The sequence below is a fragment of the Silene latifolia genome, chromosome 2 (genome assembly GCF_048544455.1).
Source record: "Silene latifolia isolate original U9 population chromosome 2, ASM4854445v1, whole genome shotgun sequence".
Classification (NCBI taxonomy): domain Eukaryota; kingdom Viridiplantae; phylum Streptophyta; class Magnoliopsida; order Caryophyllales; family Caryophyllaceae; genus Silene; species Silene latifolia.
The window spans coordinates 139,275,016-139,291,535 of record NC_133527.1 but is presented as its reverse complement, the minus strand read 5'-3'; the positions used below and the strand labels follow the sequence as shown (position 1 = coordinate 139,291,535).

At 39.0% G+C, this 16,520-nt stretch overlaps 1 non-coding gene across 1 annotated transcript; it reads left to right on the top strand.

Moving 5' to 3' along the window:
• The first annotated feature begins 15,774 nt into the window (after window positions 1-15,774).
• Window positions 15,775-15,881, top strand: LOC141645681 (small nucleolar RNA R71). The gene has a single exon (XR_012545158.1). It is a non-coding gene; the product is annotated as a small nucleolar RNA R71 (small nucleolar RNA).
• The last annotated feature ends 639 nt before the right edge of the window (window positions 15,882-16,520 follow it).

Sequence of the window (16,520 nt, the reverse complement as noted above, 5' to 3'; positions counted from 1 at the left end):
TTTGAAAAAATTTGATTAAGGTTTCATAGCGCTGTCAGGATAGCAATCTTGTGCTCAACTAGGAGAAATGCCACTTCATGGTTACTGAAGAGGTGGTCTTTTGTCATTTGGTGTCAGGTAAAGGTATCCAAGTGGATAAAGCTAAGGTTGAGGTAATTGAGAAACTCCCGTACCCAGTGAATGTTAAAAGGATTTTTCAAAAATTGCTCAATCTCTAATCCAACTGCTCCACAAGGATACACCTTTTGTGTTTACTGATGAGTGTGTTAAGTCTTTTGACAGGATTAAACAGGCTTTTATCTCAGCTCCTATAATCCGATCTCTGGATTGGAGTCTACCTTTTGAGATTATGTGTCACGCGAGTGATTATGCAGTTGGACCCGTTTTGGGTCTTAGAAAAGATAAAGTGTTGCATGCTATTTACTATGCAAGAAAGACTCTTGATAATGCGCAAATTAATTATGCTACTATGGAGTGAGCTTCATGCAGTTGTCTATGCTTTAGACAAATTTAGACCTTATCTTGTGGGCTGTAAGGTGATTGTTCATACTGACCATGCAGCATTGAAGTATCTTTTGACTAAGCAGGAAGCTAAACCGTGACTTATTAGTTGGGTTTTATTATTGCAAGAATTTGATTTAAAAATCCGTGATAAGTCGGGTGCTGAGAATGTTGTTGCAGATCATCTGTCTCGTTTGAGATTTGCAGGAAGATAAATATTGTCTATTAATGATTCTTTTCCAGATGACCACCTTCTAGTTATTACTGCGGGCATTCCGTGGTTTTCAGATCATGCCAATTACTTGGTTGGAGGTATTATTCCTCCTGACTTATCTTATCGACAGAAGAAGAGATTTATGCATGATATGAAGCGATATTTCTGGGATGATCCATACTTGTTCCAGGAGTATGCATATGGTATTTATTAACGGTGTATTCCAGAGGGTGAGGTACATGCCATTCTATCTCACTGTCACTCTTTTTCTTGTGGTGGTCATCATGGTCCATCTAGGACCTTTGCTAAGGTGATGTAGTCGGCCTTCTTTTGGCCAACTATCTTGAAGGATGCTACTACTTTTGTTTGTTCTTGTGATGCATGTCAAAGGACATGTAATATTTTGCAAAGGCACGAGATGCCTTAAACTGGGATCTCAGAGGTGGAGGTTTTTGATGTTTTGGGTATTGAATACCAAGGGTCATTCCCTACTTCTCATGGGAATCAATATATTCTAGTAGATGTGGATTATGTTTCTAAATGGGTGGAAGTTATTGCCACTCCCACTTGTGATGCTAAGTCAGTTGTGAAGTTGTTTAAAAAAATCATCTTTCCACGGTTTGGAGTACCTCGCGCAATGATTAGGGACGGAGGTAAGCTCTTTGATGAGCGTTATCTTAATTCTTTATTGAAGAAATATGGTGTTACACACCGCAGAGGACTGGCCTATCATCCTTAAACTAGTGGGAAAGTAGAGGTTTCTAATAGAGGATTGAAATAAATCCTGGAGAAGATAGTGAGCAAGAGCAGAAAGGATTGGAGTCGTAAGCTTGATGATACTTTATGGGCTTACCGTACTGCATACAAGACCCTGATTGGAGCATCACCCTACCTTTTACTCTATGGCAAATCTTGGCATATACCTGTGGAGCTTGAGTACAAGGCTATGTGGGCTATAAAAGTGCTAAATATGGATCCCTCACTGGCGGGTGAGAGAAGATTGATGTAGTTGAATGAGCTTGATGAGTTTCGACTGCATGCTTATGATAGTGCTCAAGTATACAAGGAATGAACAAAGAAGTGGCATGACAAGCACATCTTGCAACGAGAAGTCTATGTTAGTGAAAAGGTATTGCTATTTAATTCTCATTTGAATTTGTTCCAAGTTAAGCTAAGGAGTAGACGGTATGGACCGTTCACAATTGCTGAGGTGAACAAATTTCGGTCAGTTACACTGCATACTAACAAATGTGAGACATTTAAAGTGAATAGGCAACGTTTGAGAATCTACTATGAAGGTGCCCATGTTGGGGTGATAAAGGTCTTTGACCTCTTCACCATTGATTCCTCTTACTGATTAGGTAATACGGTCGTGCTGGACCGCTTAAACTAGCACTAACGAGAGGCAGCTCGGAGTTTGAATTGTAATAATTTTTGATTTAGGAATTTAAATTTCATTAGTCGCATTTTAATTATGTTACTTCATATATTTTGAGTGATGTGAGGGAGAGAATTTGATGTGTTTACGAGTACTTTTGCAGCTAAGACGGATTGCAAGGCGAAAAATTGACGTATTTGCGAGAAAGTGGATAGAAATTGAATCCTCGATCAAGTGTCTACAGGCTCGTTCGAGGAACTCGAGCACTAGTTCGAGTATTATCAGGCTTGATCGAGGCACCAAGTAGAATTAATTAAAATTGCAATGTCAAGAGTTGGCGTTTCTGGAATTTGATGCCTCGATCAAGTACATGCAGGATTGATCGAGGAACCACACTGAACCTGGTTCCGTGTTCTAAATAACACGATATACCTCTTTTCCTTTTCTCATTCTTTTGCTTCTCCTTGTTTATTCTGCCACTCTACTTGCTCTTTTCTCCATAAACTCACATCATCCATTACTCTAATATCTCATATCATCATCAATTTTCATTCTAATTTGTGGTTAATTGACTTCTGGTGAATTAATTCACTCCTCTATGCTTATTTGTGTGATTCATTGCTCCAATTTGTCAAGTAAGTGTCCCGATTTTTGTCTTATTTTGTCCGAAAATTTGATTTTTGTTGCTTATATCTTGTGTTTATTGCTTTGAATCTTCCATTGCTCATATACAATTGCTATTTCTTTGCTTTTTAACCCATTAATTGATAAATTAAAGGCCTAATTTCGAAAATTTCGAAATTAGGGTTCATAAATCCGGGTTGGTTATTTGAATTAAATTGGTTGGTGATTGTGTTTATTTGCTTGGAATCTTCACTATTTATCATATAATTGCAATTTCCTTGCCATTTACATAGTTTACGTGTGATTTTCGACCTCAAAATCGAAATTTTCGACTCACCTAGTCTTAAAAACGTGGACGGGTTTGGGCATTAAATTGGTTTGTGATTATATGATTGTCTTTTGCAGGTATGTCAGGCAGAGGACAAAGCAATAAAAGACCACGGGAGAGGGGTGCTCCCGCCCGTCAACCGGTGGTAGTAGAGACTTCCGAGGAGGAAGAAGAAGAGCTTGGACCAATTGATGAATTTCCATTTGTTGAATTCCGGGACAATGAGCAAAGGGCAGAGTTTGTGGAATTGGGGGAAAAACATGATATGTTTCTTACTCGGTGTGTGGATAGAAAGGTATTGCAAACTTTGAAGATTGAGTCGGCCATGTACGACATGTTTTTTACAAATTGGGTTACAAGGTTTATTTGATTTGCATGAACTATCCTACTGACCCTTGACACTTGAGGTTATTAGTTCATATGTTTATCTCCCACAAGAACATATGATTTTGTTTAGGTTGTTCAATGTTAAGAGTTCATTGACTTATAACCAAATTTATCAGTTCTTAGGCCTTGACCTCCACACTGATTGTGATTTATATAGTTCTGCTGGTTTATCTGCTATTAGATTCTTTCCCCTGTTTACTTGTTTATGACTAGGTCGTCCTACTACACATGCTTAGTCTAATCCGATTTCGTGCTTCTCGACTTATAGAATGAATTAACAAACTTAATCAATGAATAAGGCCTTTAAACAAAGATTAAACGTGGTGGTGCAAACATGAAATAGAAACAATTAGACAATATTATAACATCTTAGTTTATCATGTTACAAATACTTTTTATCCATGGCCCCCTTCATTCCCTAGACAAGGTAGACTACTCTAGCATAATGTAAATGTAAACTAAACTAATGACAATTGAAATGATACACATAATGAAAATACAAATAGAATTACCTTGAAATGGAAATGGAAATGGAATTGAAGAACAATGCAAATTTAAATAACTTGAAATGGAAATTGTAATATAAATTAAAATGCCTAAAGGAAATTGTTTATAGTAAATTGACGTGGGCGTGTCGTTGTACACCCAATCAAAACACATTTATAATACTCAACAAACAACTAGTTAGCGGTAAGTCGAGGTCGATCCATGGGACGGTGTGCTTTGGGTTCTAAGTCTATCTATCTCAATTTATGCTAGTGTCACAATTGATGGGGTTTGTAGTTGTATTCTAAACTAATGAAAGTAACAAAGTAAAGCAAACAATGAACTAAGAAATGTAAACAAATGACTAAAAGCACTAGGATGTCATGGGGTCATAGGGGAATCATGGGAATTGATCATACAAACATGTTCTCAAATTATGAGCAAGCAATTATTGTTGTGATGGATTGAGTTGGGTTATATCTTACAATCCTAGGAAAGTTTGGGTCCCGGAGCCGAATCGATTAGATTGTACAACACCTACAAGTCGACTTAGTCTACCCTCCCCAACTATATGCATGGTCTAATGAGACTCGAGTTGGTTTATGTCTTACAAGTCTCATTGAAAAGATAGGTGATGGTAGTAAATGCAAGGATTCATAGGCTTAGCATTTCATCAAACATAACATGTGCATAAGTTGAGATCACAACAAGCAAGCAAATAAACTATGAAAGCATATTAATTTAAGCATGAATCATTCCCCATGTTTATTTCCCCTAATTACCCATTAATCCTAGCTAAGTAACTACTCACTCATGATCAAGTTTAACATGTCAACAACGTTGTCAATCATACTAACAAAGCCAAACATGATGAACAAGTAAGAAAGATTAACGATAATTAAAACAAGGATTAAGAGAATTATACCTATGGGGATTCCAATAATAATAATGCAAAGAATAATAGAAGAACTTGATGATTGATGGAAGGTTGTCAATCTCCCAATAAATCCAATAATCTTCTAATTACCCAAAAATAAACTTGAATTACTCAATAATAAACTTGAACAATGATTAAGGAAAGATTAATGTGTAATTTGTGGAAAGATTAAATGATAATCTATTCTAATCTACTCCTAATCTAATCTAAGGAAGGATTGATTTAACCTAATGAAAACTTGATGGTTTGATTATTACAAATGGGGTATTTATAGTAGGGATTCATTAGGTTAACTAAGGCTAAATTAGTAATTACACTTTTTAGATTTAAGCAGGGAAACGCCGGTATTTTTCGAAGGATGGGCATCTTTCATTGAGGCTTGTAGGAGACGAAATTGTGCTGCCTTGGAATCCGGGCGTCTTAGGCACGGGACGGGCGGATTCGGTGGTTTGGGCCCGGGCGTCTTTGACAGAAGACGGGCGGATTCTGGAGATTCTGCCCGGGCGTCTTTGGGGGAAGACGGGCGGATTCCTGAGAAGACGGGCGGATTCTCTTCCAGTGAATTTTCTTGTTTTTCCCAGTCAAAAGACGGGCGTCTTGTGGGGAAGACGGGCGTCTTGAGGAAGACGGACGTCTTGAGGGGAAGACGGGCGTCTTGGCGAAGACGGGCGTCTTGAGGGGAAGACGGGCGTCTTGGCGAACAGCTTCTTTGTTTAAGCTCGGATTGTAAAACGGACGTCATTTTCTCATCCGGACTCCTATTAGAGTGATTCAAAAGCCTAGATCACTTGTTTTTTCGACGCCGTTCCATCTAGCATATTTTCAGAGCCAAAGGAGCAACCCTTGGTTCGGTTTTCGAGCAATTTCTTCTTGTAATGCCTTCCCTCTCGTCATTCTTACTTTTAACCCTTTGATCCTTCTATATACACTTTATTCCTACATCTTTGGTCATCATTCTTGCCTCCTCTTCATACTAGTCCATCTAATATCATCAATAAGCTTCCAAATATGCACGAAAGACGGGAATTTCCGCCTTATTATCTCCTTTTCTACAAAACATATGAAATGCGATAGAAAAGCAAATAGAAAGGTTTTGACGGATAAAATGGCCATAAAATGTTATAATAGTATGCAAAATGGGTTCAATTAGGGGACTTAATGTGCGCAAATAATGTTCACATCATAAATCTAATCTAAACTAAACTAAGAACTAAACTAAGAACATGAAAGTAGTGTAGAAAATACTAAGAAGAATGGTGTGTAAAGGTGTGTAGGAAGTGTTGAAGTCTACTCCCTTTATATAGGAAATGAGGAGTGTAACTTAGAGTAAATACAAGGGGTCAACCCCAAATATTTTCTCTTAATTGCTTGAATAATTGCCTAGAGAATCCCATATTGGCCATTAACTCCTTCTTAAACACCCGTTTAATTCCACAATTAGCATCCAAAGAGCATCCTGAGATGAGCATCCAAGGCATTCTCCCATCTTCTCTACTTGGGCTTTAACACTTGATTTTATACTTGGGCTCATTTCTTCATTTTTCTACTAACATAAGTTAGTGTCACTTTTGCTTGGACCAACAGTCCTTATAAATTGTCATGCCATGATCAAGCTTGCCTCTACTTAGCCTTGCAAATTCCGATGTTTGCTAAAATGATGGGAAAAGCTTTTGATCGCTTAAATTCCTACCAAATGTAACAAATACAAGCAATACACCTAGAATGCAATATTAGCTCACAAAAACACTAAATAAAGCGCAATAGTCAAATAAATCGAGCTAAAATAGGGGGGGGGGGGGTTTACATATATATAAAATGGACACATCATCTTGGTCCACCATTTTATACTCCTATTCGGCCATCTATGCTCGTTGGTGATTTTGCTCAGGATGTTGGGGTTCCTCCTTCTCAGAGAGGACAGTTTGGCCAATTTGCAGCTTTTACTTGTGGGTCAGCTAGAGGTTCTTGAGGTGGTCATAGTAGAGGTCGGGGTCGACGTGGTGGCCGTGTTCTTGGCCCTGAGACGGATGCTTTGTTCAGGGAGATTGATGGGTATGATGATGCCACTCTTGGTGGCAATGACGATGATGGTGGCGATGCGCACTAGTGACAGTTGGTCACTACATCGCTCACTTTGTAGCTGGTTTGGGGGAGCTTTTACTACACAGCTGGTACTATCATTCCTTGTAATTTCTTTTATTGTATTTCTTATTTCCTTCTTCCTCTTATTAGTAGTTTCCTTTAGGTTGCTGGATTTGTTGTGTGATTGCTATGTTGTAGGCGTCACAATGAGGACACTGTGACATTTAGGTTTGGGGGAGTATATTTATTTCTGTTGTGTGATTTACTTTCAGTTATATGCTTTATTTATGTTGTATGCTATTAAATAAAAAAATCCATAAAAATTAAAAAATTTCAAAAATACAAAAACATGTTTTTCTTGTTTTAGGTCGAGTCATGGTAAATTGTTTAGCAATGATGATAATTTGCTTTGTCTTTGATCGAGGCCATTTCGTGTTCACAATTAAGTATATGTGGTCGTTGGTCAATGGTCGATACAAAACACAATTTATACTTCACAAACAACTCTACAATTAGTAAAGAGGCAAGTAAAGGTCGGATCCCAAGGGACGGGTATTGAAATGAGAATTCTATTGTAACTAGTAGTGTCTAGGGGTGTCACAAATTGGGTTGGTGTAGAAGGTCACTAAACTAAAATAACAATGAAAGTAAACTAGCAAGATGAATAAAATAAGGGGTGTAAACAATTGATTAAAGGCACTAGGGTGTCATGGGTTCATAGGGGAATCATGGGATATGATCATACAAACATGTTCTCAAATTATAAGCAAGCAATTATTGTTGTGATGGATTGAGTTGGGTTATGTCTTACAATCCTAGGAAAGTTTGGGTCCCGGAGCCGAATCGATTAGATTGTACAACACCTACAAGTCGACTTAATCTTTCCTACTCAACACATGCATGGTCTAACAAGACTCGAGTTGGGTTATGTCTTACAAGTCTCATTGAAAAGATAGGAGATGATAGTAAATCCAAGGATTCATAGGCTTAGCATTTCATCAAATATAACATGTGCATGTATTAAGATCAAAACAAGCAAGCAAATAAGATATGAAAGCATATTAATTTAAGCATGAATCATTCCCCATGTTGGTTTCCCCTAATCACCCATTAAACCCTAGCTAAAAGACTACTCACTCATTATCATGTTGATCATGCTAGCAAGGTTGTCAATCATACCAACAATATGAAACATGATGAATAGATGAAAGTAATTAGCAATAATTAAAAAGGGATTAAGAGATTATACCTACTAATGATTCCAAAATAATAATGCAAAGAATAATAGAAGAACTTGATGATTGATGGGAGGTTGTCAATCTCCCAATAAACCCAATAATCTTCTAGTTACCCAAAATAAAGGAAGAACAAGAGAGAGAATAAAGAACTAGAACTTGGATTAAAACTTGATTAATACTTGATTACAATATTGAAGAGAGATTTGATTGATATTAACTACTCTAAATATTGATAAGAAGAACATGCTCCTCTAATTAGCCTAATGGGGTATTTATAGTGAAAATTAGGGAGGATGCATTAGGGTTAACTAAGGGCTAAACTAGTAATTACACTTTTTAAGTTGAGCAAGGAGGACCCGGTATTTTCTGAGAGAAGGGCTTCTCTTTTCGTAGCTTGAAGAATGAAATCCGTGCTGTGCAGGAATCCGTGCGGATTAGAGTCGGGACGGCCGGATTTGGGCTGTGCAATCCGAGCAGATTCAGGAGAGGGACGCTCGGATTGTTGAGGGGGAATCCGAGCGGATTCCAAGGAGGGACGCTCGGATTGTGCTGGCTGGACGGGCGGATTGTCTGCAATCCGTTCGGATTGTTGGTCAGCTTCAATTCTTCTTCTTTTCTTCATAAATTCCTTGGGGATTTCCTTGGGGACGCAAGGATCCTTTCTCAACATTGTTCTTCTACTATAATATGTACAAAGGCCTTCTAGTCTTGTCTCTTCTTAATGCTTGGTCATTGAATACAATCAATTTAGCCTCGTTTTGCCATGAAAATGCAAGATTCTTACTCCTTTCCTACCAAGGGATCAAAATCTCAAAGAATATGCAAAACAAAGAACTAAAGATAAGAAATGACCCAAATAGGCACTAAAAAGCATGGAAACAATGGTAATTCGGGGGCTAAATATGCGCCAATTACGGTCACATCAAATATCCCCAAACCGAACCTTTGCTCGTCCCGAGTAAAGAGGTGACAAAGACTAGGACCAAAACTAACCTATCCTAATAATAATAGCCGATATGAGACAATTAGCGGGTCTCACTCCGCCCCTTCAACTCACAACAAGACAACCATGAGGTAGGATGCCTTCTTGCAAGGCAAGGTGGGTCTTGCCAAAATGGCGACACATCCAAACATTAAAGCACATAAAATCACATAATGGATGCATCTACAAAAAGAATAGCCACTTTCCTCATCTAAGTGGCGGAAATTACTTACAAGGGAAGCAATTCAAGGGTACACAATCCTTCATAGATGCAATTTATTCAAACTACTAAGCCTAGAAGGATACCAATAAATCACCTCCAAGTTGTGTCAAGCTAGGGTACCTTTGTCCTCAATCGTTAAATGCTTTCGTCTAGAGTAGACTCCCTATGGTGTTAGAAACACTGGAGGATCGCGGAATTCCCCCTCTTGCCTAGACAAGAAGAAGGGTCGTCCCCTCTCTACCATGCATAAAAATGGATACGATGGATGAAGGGATCAATAGATATTTGAGTTTCATTTTGGGAGTTTGCTTTTGTTTTTGTTTTTCCCCCCAATTTCATGTGGCATTTGACATTTGAGAACACTTTCTTGCCATTTCTTTTTTATTTTTGGCATTTCAATACTTGACAACTTTTTTTTTTTTGCATTTCTTTTTGAACATTTTCAAAGTCACCCCAATTAGTAACGAGGGTGCCTTGTATTTGAAGCTTTTGGAGTCTATTTTTGCTCCTCTTTTCATTTGATGCAATTTTGCAAACTTTCTTTCATTTTTCATTTCATTGAACTCAAATTGATTTCTTTTTGTGCCCATTCCCTTTGATGACAAAAATATGGTAGAACATGGATGATGGATGTATGGGTGCATGGTTTCAAGGGTCACCTTGGAATAAACGGTAGCCAAGGAGTTATCACACCACAAGGTACTCTTGACTAGGCCTTAAACCATGGGTCAAAGGATACTAGCATGACACATCCTAGGGTGTTTTACAAGCATTCTAACAAGCAAAGTCTTAAGAATAAAAAGCATCTACTAGGGCCTATATACACTTGTCAAGCTTCCCAAATAGACGGTTTCGCAAAATTTTTCGAACATGCAAACTACATGCCATGATGCAACTAACATATAAACATTCTAATGCAAATGTTTCTACCAACTAATATGTCATATAAACTAAATGCAAGTCCTAAGTTCACGTTGTTTTTACCGCATCAATCAAAATAAAGCCACATAGTCATTAACATAAAGAGGAAAAAGGAGATTGGAAAGATCATACCATGCGGTCTTCAATATCCTCATGTCTCGGATGTGGCGTAGTCAATAAAAGTGAACAAGGATAAAACAAACACAATATATACAAGATAATATATACAAAGGAAATGAACTTGTTTTTGGGTTTTCAATTTTTCAAATTTTTATGATTTTTGAAAATTTTCAATTTTTATGGGTTTTTGAATAAAAGTTAAGTGTTAGAATTCCCATCCCCACACTAATATGGGCATTGTCCTCAATGGCCAAAATGATGGAAATTATGCAAAGATGATGCATGATTTCTATACTAAATGCAATTCTACACTAAGCTATACTACATGATGCATGGTTTTTGTTATGACGGAGAGGATAATTTAGATTACCTCCCGTTGTGTATGCATCAACTTCCCCAAACCAAATGAGACACTATTGCTAATGTCAAAGCATTGGGGTAGTTCATGCACACACTATGCTATGCATGAAACTAGATTGTCATTTTGGATTTTACAAATGGGAACAATAAAGAAGAACACCTCAATGGAACCGAGGTTTGAGTCCTTTGATGTTGCTAGGACTAAACCAACAATGATCAAAATTAAATAAAGTACAAAGAGATATAGACACAAACCATGGGAGTGTAGGAGTCTCCAAGGCTTGCTAGTCCTCCATCATGCTATCATCATCATCACTTCCCTCATGAGAAGTGGTCACATTGCCACTTTCCTTGGCACTTTCTTCTTCACTTTCTCCATCATCTTGTTCATCATCATCTTCACCATCTCTAACAACCTCATTGTCTTCCACCACGTCCCTAGATGCACCCGGAAACAAGGCTTCTTTATCCGCCCAACTAGGCAAAGGACAAGATGGATAAAGGAGTCCTTGCCTAGCTAAATGTAGGAGGGGAGGATATTGAGCCAAATATGCATTCTTCCGATCTTCATAAGCTTGTTTGTGCATGGCTTGCATAAGAAGAGTGACATAGTCTTTCCCAATTTCAACTCCTTCCGGTTTGAACTCTTCATACACAAAGGGGTAAGGCGGTATAACAATGGAAGAGGAGGGGGTTTCATGATCACCCTTTTGTTGTTGAATGATGTACTCGGCTTCTTCGGATAGGGGAAGTAGATAGTTGGTCCGGTGGACACTTAGGCGACAAATCTTCGAGGGTAAAGTGAACGATCTAGTTTCACTAGTTAGCCATCCATATTTAGTGTCAATGGGGTTATGGGCAACCCACTTGAACTTATTAATCATAATGTGCATATTAATAAGATGGCCACCTTCCTTTGCCTTGTACTTGCTATCCTTATTGAAATTAGGATCAAAGTGCTTGGCTAGGACCGTGACTAGGCCGCCATTAACAATAACGGTCGTACCCTTCTTCCCATTATCAACATTAAGCCATCTATCAACCAATAGCCTTAAAGAATTGAAAGGCTTGGTATGGATTCTTCCGACATTCAAAGCCGATTCAAGGAGGATAAAATCAAGTCTTGTGAAATGATTGGTGTCTTTCCTAGCAATTATGGTATTTCCCACAACTTTGTGCCATACTCTTATGCCCGGATGATGGACCAAAAGAGCACGACAAGCATGAAAATCATCAAATTTCTTCCCGGAGATTGCCTCCCAAAGAGGCTCGGGGTCATACTTTCCATAATGCTTAAGATATCTCGATTCATCGCTAAGACCCAAAATTTCACCTAATTCCTTAAAGGTAATGCGTCTACTAATGTTAGCTAGACGAAACTCAAGATTTTACCTATCCTCAATTTTGGTAACTTTTAAAGAACTTAAGAATTCCAAGACAAGGGAAGGGTATGTCGATTCCTTTGTTTCAAACAATTTCTTCAAACCCATGGCATTGAAAAAGGCTTTTGTTTGTTCAAGAACACCCAATTTCTCCAAGGCATCTTCACATATGAATTTGGTGGATTGAATTGATTTCATAGCAAACTTGACAAATGTATTTCTATGGGTATCGGAAATAAAAGTTACCTCCGGATAATGCAAGAGTTGATCGATTACCGGAGTAGAAGGTGATGCTCCCATAGAAATTTGTTGTTGTTGTGGTTGCACTTCCAAGTTTGGTGTTGATACCACCATTGCCAAAGCTTTCTTTGTTTGGAGAGCTTTTTGCCTTTGAGAGAGAGCCTTTGCCTTTGGTGCCTTTGTTGCTCCCTTTGTCCTTGCCATTTGATGAACTAACCAAGAAAAGAATCAAAAATCTTCAATTTGTAGAATGCCCAAATCGATTTGAAGGTGAAAGGCTCTGCCTTTATGAAATCAAAAATCGACTCAAAGGTTGAAGATTTTGTTCTTGGTTTTGATTGTTATTGAAGATGGAGTGATTGATTTGTTGTTTGAAGGATGGTTTGATTTGATTTTGGTGGATTTTGTTGAGGGTTTTTGTTTTTGTGATGGAGAGGATGAGGGTTTTGATGTTGTGGGTAGTGTTTATGAATGAATGAATGAAGGAATGAAGGTGGGAGGGTATTTAAAGAAGTCGAAATTTTCGAAAACGCAGGGGCAATCCGTGCGGATTAGGCCCAATCCGTGCGGATTCTGCAGCTTCAAAATTTTCAGAAGCTCGCCTAAAGACGGGCGGATTCTGGGGAATCCGCTCGGATTCTTCTGTGATGGGACGGGCGGATTTGCTGCAGGACGGACGGATTTCAGTCCAGAGGAATTTCTTTGTTTTCTTCAGCTGCAAAGACGGGCGTCTTCTTCACAAGACGGACGGATTCTATGAGACGGGCGTCTTTCCATAAATCCGCTCGGATTCTTTAACAGTCAAGAATTCTCAATTTTCAGCTCAGCTCAGGACGGGCGTCTTCTCAGCAGGACGCTCGGATTGTCGAAGACGGGCGGATTTTGTACAATCCGCTCGGATTCTGGTCCTTTGTACCCGGATTCATTCCATTCGTGCACAATGCATTCCCCTTTACCATTCTTCCATTCTTCTTCATTTCTTGTGTTCTTCATTGTGGGGGCACTACTAAGGCATGAATAGCCTAGGCAATTCCCATCCCCACACTAAGGTAAGGCACTACACATCAATTGAAGTCGTTAGTCCCTCCCTCACTTCTCTCTTACATGACAATTATTTTGATCAAAGTAAATGAAAATCCAAAAATGACAAAAAATGCAATACAAAAATTGAAATGTAAGTTAGGGAGTTAGAAATATTTACAAGTGGTGGTTTAGGGAGGACTCCACCAAACTCTCATTCTTGATGAGATGTCAAGGGGGCATGTTCAAGGTGTTGTTGATGTTGCTCAACACCTTGAAGAAGTAATCAAAAGCTTGTTCATTATTATGGTAGAGGTCCTCAATAGACCGTGGCCCTTGTTGTTGATCATGATCGATGGCATGCCCAATGTAGGGATTAAAAATCCCTTCAAACTCGTCGTCCCAAAGACCACAAACTTCATTGAGTTGATCATTGAAAATCTCTTGCTTAGATGGAGACAACTCTCCCAATTTCTTCTCTTGGCCAATGAGGCCATCCTCTTCTTCCTTGGTTGATTTTGATGAGCCTTGCAAGCTCTCCTTGTCACAATTCACTTGCTCTTTGAATGGAGCATCTTCATCTTTCTTCTTCCATTGGAGTTCCGATTTCTTCCTTTCATCTTTCCGGCTATAATGATCAATCATGAAACATGGCTCATGCAAACGAGGAGCTCTCATGGTTTTGTTAAGATTAAAAGTTATGCTTTCATCTCCCACTTCTAGTGTGAGCTCTCCATGTTTCACATCAATCACCGCACCGGCGGGTGTGTAGGAAAGGTCTTCCTAAGATGATAGGAATGTTGGAATCTTCCTCCATATCAACAATGACAAAGTCTACCGGGATGAAAAACTTCCCAATTCGCACGGGGACATCTTCCCATATCCCTAATGGTGTCTTCGTCGATCTATCGGCCATTTGGAGTGTGATATTGGTGCATTTAAGCTCTCTCATTCCCAACCTTTTACTCACCAAGTACGGCATGACACTCACACTAGCCCCTAGATCACATAAGGCTTTGTTGATCGTCGTGTCGCCAATGGTACACGGTATTGAGAAGCTTCCCGGATCCTTTAACTTTGGAGGTGAACTCCCTTGAAGTATTGCACTACTCACCTTAGTGAAGGCGATAGTCTCAAGTTTCCGGATCGACTTTTTCTTTGTGAGGATATCTTTCATATACTTTGCATAGGCCGGAACGTGATTGATTAATTCCGTGAAAGGAATTGAGACTTCTAAATTCTTCACAATCTCCATGAACTTTCCAAGTTGATCATCAAATTTGGGCTTGGCTTGACGACTTGGAAAAGGAAGTCTAATCACAATGGGCTCCTTCTCTTTGGCCTTGTCTTCATTTTTCTTTGAACTTTCTTCTTTTGATGATTCCCCTTCTTTGGGGCTTTGCACAATTTCTTCCTTTTCACTAGCTTCCACAACTTCATCCTCAACTTGCTTCTTCGGTGCCTCATACCTTGTACCACTTCTCAAGTGAATGGCACTAACCGTTTCATGTCTAGGGGGATTAATTTGAGGTGGTAATTGCCCCTTTTGTCTTTGTGAGCTTGAAGATGCTAGTTGAGTCAATTGTGTTTCCAACATCTTGGTGTGAGCTAGAATGTTGTTGATAGTGGTGTCTTTTGCTTGGCTATCTTTTTGCATTTGAGTGAAAAATTCTTGTTGATTCTTTTGCATTTGGAGGACCGCTTTTTGGACATCAAAACCTTGGTCATTTTGGTGATTGTATGGATTTTGATTTTGGTAACCTTGGTTTTGATTGTAAAAGGGTCTTTGATTTTGGTTTCTCATGGGTGGTGGAGTGTATGTTGTTTGAGGGTTTTGAACATTTTGGCTTTTGTATGAGAGATTTGGATGGAACTTGGTGTTTTCATTGTAAAAATTTGAATAAGGGGTACCACTTTTGTAAGCTTGGAAAGCATTAACTTGTTCGGTTGTTCCCCTACACTCACTTGGGTCATGACCCAAAGTTCCACAATTCTCACATATCCCACTTGGGATTGATGAGGATGCCGTCATGGCATTGACATGATGCTTTGATGATTTTGAGTTTTCCTCAAGTCTAGCCATAGCTTATTCAAATTTCAAGTTGATTGTGTCAATGTGAGCACTAAGTTGAGCACCCAATTGAGTAACGGAGTCCACTTCATGCTTTCCTCCTCTAGTAGCCTTGCGAGGTCTACTATATTGTGAATTATGGACCGCCATTTCCTCAATCTTGTTCCATGTTTGATTGTCATCAACTTTGGTGAACATTCCATTTGATCCCATATTGAGAATGTTCCTTGAATCTTCATATAAACCATTCCAAAATTGTTGTACCAAAAACCATTCGCTAAGTCCATGGTGAGGACATGAGCGACAAACACCTTTGAACCGCTCCCAAGCTTCATACAAAGATTCTTCATCCCTTTGCTTAAAACCCGTAATTTGAGCTCTTAGCATGTTAGTCTTTTCCGGTGGGTAGAATTTTTTGTAGAAAGCTAGAGCTAACTTCTTCCAAGAATCTATTCCAAGGGTGGCCTTATCAAGGCCCTTCAACCATTGCTTTGCGGTGCCGATTAACGAAAAAGGAAATAAGACCCATCTAATTTGGTCTTGAGTCACGCCCGTTTGAGAGATAGCATCACAATAATTGCAAAAGGTTTCCATATGAGAATGAGGGTCTTCACTTGGCATCCCCCCAAATTGGCTCCTCTCAACTAATTGGATGAAGGCGGACTTGGCAATAAAATTTCCGGTTAGATGTTGTGGTGTAGGAGTACCATTTGGTAGATTCTCCTCGGTGGGTATAGAGTGTGACGAGAATTTAGGCATTGTAGGTGGATTTTGTGTGGTATTGTTTAATGGGTTCTCTTCTCCTTCTATTGCGAAAGGATTGACAAACTCACTAGTGGGTTGAACAACTTCACCAACACCTCTCAAATTCCTCCTAACAAGTCTCCTATTATTCGTCAAGGTTCTTTCGATTTCACGGTCAAAAGGTAACAAATCACCTTGTAACCTTCTAGACATGCAAAATATCAAACAACTCAAAAACAATTAGAACAAACCTTGAGGAGTTTTTACTTCCCCAAGGTGAAA